The 4,854-nt window shown below is 37.3% G+C and overlaps 1 non-coding gene across 1 annotated transcript; it reads right to left on the reverse strand.

The window, feature by feature from the left end:
* Positions 1-3,468: 3,468 nt before the first annotated feature.
* Trnal-cag (transfer RNA leucine (anticodon CAG)) lies at positions 3,469-3,552 on the reverse strand. Its single transcript has one exon. It is a non-coding gene; the product is annotated as a tRNA-Leu (tRNA).
* Positions 3,553-4,854: the final 1,302 nt, after the last annotated feature.

The following is a 4,854-nucleotide window of genomic DNA, read 5'->3' on the forward strand; positions in this document are numbered from 1 at the left end:
AAGTGTAAAGCTAGGAATGAGGCTTATAACCTTTATTATTTATAATCCTTGCCTCCTAGCCTTAAAATGCTTCTGTAATGAAATTTCACAGACATATCTCAAATCTGAAACTGCACTGTAATACAAGTAAATTATGAGAAACAATTTGTACGATTATGTACAACGAACATTTTACAATACCATCAATATTAGCTGAGATTTGGAGGGAAAGGATTGTTAGCAATGGAGTTTGACAGCCCCATTGCTAGCAATATGCCTTATTAGGTCGACTTCCATGTAGTTCCCCCTGGAAACCATTGTGAACAATTCTTGTTGAATTCGTCACGATGGGCTAACTGACCAACTTCATTCTCACCTATCATCATTCACTGGTGCCCCGCCGATGTATACCGATAGTGCGGATGGGGTTACCATTCCATTATCATCCATTAAAAAAAATATTAGCTGAAGTAAAATGGCGACGTGGTATCCGCTTCGCTGGTTTCCTATCGCTTGGGCTTGGCCAGTTCGATTTACAGACGCCATCTTTACCATTACCGCTCTAAACCGATTCTATTCAGCGGTTACATTGTTGACAACTTAAATGCCCATGACTCATGTAAGATAAAGTAGGTTTAATTATAAATCACTACCTTTTTGTACCTCGTTTACTTTATAATTTTTTTAATAAATTCCAAAATATGTATATTGATTTATGCATCGGGCATGGTTGAGGAGTCCAGAGTGAATGAAAACTTCGCTATGATAATACGGTATAGTTAATTGCTTGGATTCGTGTTTTAACTGTGAAGCAGTTGTGTTTGCATGGCTATGTTTCAGTTTGAAAGGTGGGATATAGCAATGAAATTTCAGGGTGCAGAGACGAAACACTGTAGTCCTCAGGAATGGCAACACATGAGGAGTAATCGATGATAATGGAATGGTAACCCCGCTTGCGCAGTCGGTATACGCTGGGTATCAGAGGGAGACTTTGCACAAAAGTCGATTGCTTGGATACCTCTATCCCATTCGTGTTTCAACCGTGAAGCAGTTGTGTTGCATGGCTGTGTTTCGGTTTGAAGGGTGGGATATGGCGTGAATTTACTGGGTACAGAGGAATAACACCTGAGTCCTCAGGAGTGGCAACGCATGGGGGGGTATCATGGGCGAAACAGTATACTCTGTTATGTCCATGGTACTGCTCATGTCTATAGGCGACGGTTACGACTTTCCATCAGGTGGGCCGTCAGCTTGTATACCATTCTAAGTTGTATAAAAAAAAAGATAGGTAAGTAATTAAAAAATTAACTGCAATAGTTTCCAGGGGACCCGAGTGCAGCTCGACCTGATAAGGTATATTGCAAGCAATGGCGATGTTAGACCCCCATTACTAAGAATCCCTTTCCCTCCAACACATGGTTATCATGATGTAACACCGCCATATTCTGCTCAGATTATTGTTGTTCATATCTATAGATGAATTGGTAACCCAATTTCCAGGGGGGAAAGGGATTGTTAGTAAAGGAGACTGAAAATCCTATTGCTAGCAATATAACTAACCAGGTCGACCTCCCGCGGTTTCCCCTGGAAACTATCATGGTTAATTCCTGATGAATTCATCATGATGGGCTAACTGACCTATTTTCATTCTCATCTATCACCCTTCACTGGTGCTCCGCCAGCGTATCCCGTTAGCGCAGGCGGAGTTACCGTACCATTTTCACCCATCAATAAAAAAAAACCAATTTTCATCAGGTGAGCCATTAGCTTGTTTGCCATTCTAAGTTGCAAAAAAATTCCTCTTTTAAAATTTTACCGGTACTTGGACAATAGTTATGTCAGCTATAAATGTTACATGTATTTTTCTATATTACTCATTCATCGAACTCTATTCAAATTTTAAACTCTACGTACAAGGAATTACATAGAAGCAATGATAAATTAAAAACTGTAAATCGTATGATTGTCTCCTTTCTTCTTATGCAACTACGATTAGTAAACAGAAGACGGAAGATACACCGTCAGTTGCTGCTTTTCTCAATTCATAGCAGGCTAGTGTAAAGAAAATCTTTGATGTCAATGACAAATTTTACATTACTAGATTATATATTCGACACAGTTTGTGTAGAAAGTATGCAAGCGGATTGTATCTGAATTTGGTAGGGTTATACGGCCGTGTAACATTTTCTATTACACTAGCCAGCTATGAATTGTCAATTTTATCACTCCTATGTAATTCCTTGTTTTTAGATCAAACTTTAATAAAAAAAAAACATAAAAAAATAAATAAAAAAATCGATTAGTAACTCGATACCCGTGATGTTAGCGAGTGCCGAGTGCCTAGTTCCGTGAAATAGCCATTTGGCGCATTGTGTTTCTTTGAAAATGCGGCTTCAACGTTGTAAGTGGTCTCAAGAGTTTCTATGCTTCACCTGGCTAGAACAGGCATCCGACGTGGATAATATAGCATTCAGACATGCAATACCTAAGCAATGGGATGGAAAAAGCATATTATGTAGTTTTAAAGACATAAAATGCCGCTTTAAATGCATCCATTCATCCATCCGTCCATCGAAAGGATATACTTACAGGTTGTTCCCATGGAAATGTTAACAAAATCGGTACAGTAGTTTAGAATTTAATCAAACTATCAGGTTTTGTCAAAATTTATGTCGGTTTTATTGTAGAACACATTTTAATTTTATGATAATTGAAATATCCATTTATCTTCGTGGAGCACAAAATCTACATGTAAAAATGGGATTTGCGTTCTAAATTTAAATATTTAAGTACCAATTACAATGTAAGGTATCTAGTAGTATCGTCTATCGATGTGTGTGTGTGTGTGTGTGTGTGTGTGTGTGTGTGTGTGTGTGTGCGAGCATGCGTGCGTGCGTGCGTGCGTGCGTGCGTCCGTACGTGCGTGCGAGCGTCGTGCGTGCGTGTCTCTCTCTCTCTCTCTCTCTCTCTTTGTGTGCGAGTGTGTGTGTGTGTGTGTGTGTGCGTGTGTGTGTGTGCGTGTTTGTGTATGTGTCTGTGTGTGTGTCTATTTGCGATTGAAACCTCTTTATTTTGCGGAGCAATAGGTATACATATACTTGTTAATTCGAATGAATATAATTCTCATATTATTTTATCTAAATAGAAGTCGGATTTATTATTCTTACACTTACATTATAACATTATTATCTTATCTAAATGATTAATTAATACAACTATGTAGGTACAGTATTTTTAGAATAATATTAATACAAACAAGATGCAGTTAGTGTCTAGCATACATAATGCACCGTATTGTGTGTTAATACATTCCCGAGATAAATGCATAATATCACGAGTTGTTAAGAATACAAAGACGGTCAGATGAAACAGTAGATGTTCTGTTAGTTGCTTATCATTTTCTGTGACGTAATGAGATGTTTCATTACTAATTGCTATGGCGGAAACTAGTTAAAAATAGAATACTCTTTTTATTATTGAACAAAAATTTGTCAGAAGAGGGATTCGAACCCTCGCCCAGAAGACTGGACTGCGACCTGAACGCAGCGCCTTGGACCGCTCGGCCATCCTGACATGATTTCATTTGCTGAAATTTTAGATTATGTTCTATAGTAGTTATAATATTCTTCTCGATTGTTCGATTTTCCAAAAACTGATCACCAATGATGATACAGGAATCATAATCAACATATATTAGATAGATAGATAGAGTCTTTATTACCAACAACGTTAAAAAAAACAATAATAAAGAAAAAAAAATCCAATTAATTTTGCTGGTATTAGGAGCCGTCTCAGCTGTTGCTATGTATGCACACCTCCAGCGAGATGTACCAATGGCGGCCCCTTAGGCCGCCTGAAAATCAGCGCTATATAGGTTATAGGAGGTTATAGGACGGCTCACCTGATGGAAAGTGGTAACCGTCGCCTATAGACATGAGCAGTACCATGGCCATAACAGAGTGTACTGTTTCGCCCATGATACCCCCATGCGTTGCCATTCCTGAGGACTCAGGTGTTATTCCTCTGTACCCTGTAAATTCACGCCATATCCCACCCTTCAAACCGAAACACAGCCATGCAAACACAACTGCTTCACGGTAGAAACACGAATGGGACAGACTAAGTAAGCAGTCGACTTTTGTACAGTCTCCCTCTGTTCACTTATGTCTGATATAAGTCACTAAAATAATTATTAATAGAGAATTTATTAATTAATTAGAGGAATTTATACCTATTTGCATTTGGCATGTAGTTTACAAATAAAGGACTCGTTCACACTGACCGGAAACGGCGTTCGTTGCAATAATTCGCGTGTTGACTTAATACCTGTAGCGAGTGTAGCGCAGCGTCCGGCGCGGTGCGGTGCGGCGGCGTGCCCTTTGATCTGACACGCCACGCGCGCTACCAGTTACTTACTCCGCACGTGCTTGTAGTTTGTAGGGTTGGCAACAGAATGTTATTAAACGAAAACAATGAAAATATCTCACCTTCTTGTATATTATTTGATGTTATTTGTATATTAAATATATTTTAAATATGGAAATTTATAATAAGATTTGTATGATCAGATATTTATATATTTGGATAATTGTCACCAGATTTAACTTCAACGGTTGGAATTAAATAAGTTTTTTTTTAATCGGTGAAAGTGAGGATGAAGTCTAGTCAGTATACATATATATATATATATATATATATATATATATATATATATATATATATATATATATATATATATATTAATAAAAAATCTGTTAAAATGCACATTGAATTTTTTACGTAGTTTTCAAAGTATGTAACCTCTTTCATTATAATTTAAAATTAAGTTATATAAGCATTCCAATTAAATTTAAAATTTACATTCTTGATAAGAGA

The sequence above is a fragment of the Galleria mellonella genome, unplaced genomic scaffold, assembly GCF_026898425.1.
Source record: "Galleria mellonella isolate WM207_F2 unplaced genomic scaffold, CSIRO_AGI_GalMel_v1 utg3104, whole genome shotgun sequence".
Lineage (NCBI taxonomy): Eukaryota > Metazoa > Arthropoda > Insecta > Lepidoptera > Pyralidae > Galleria > Galleria mellonella.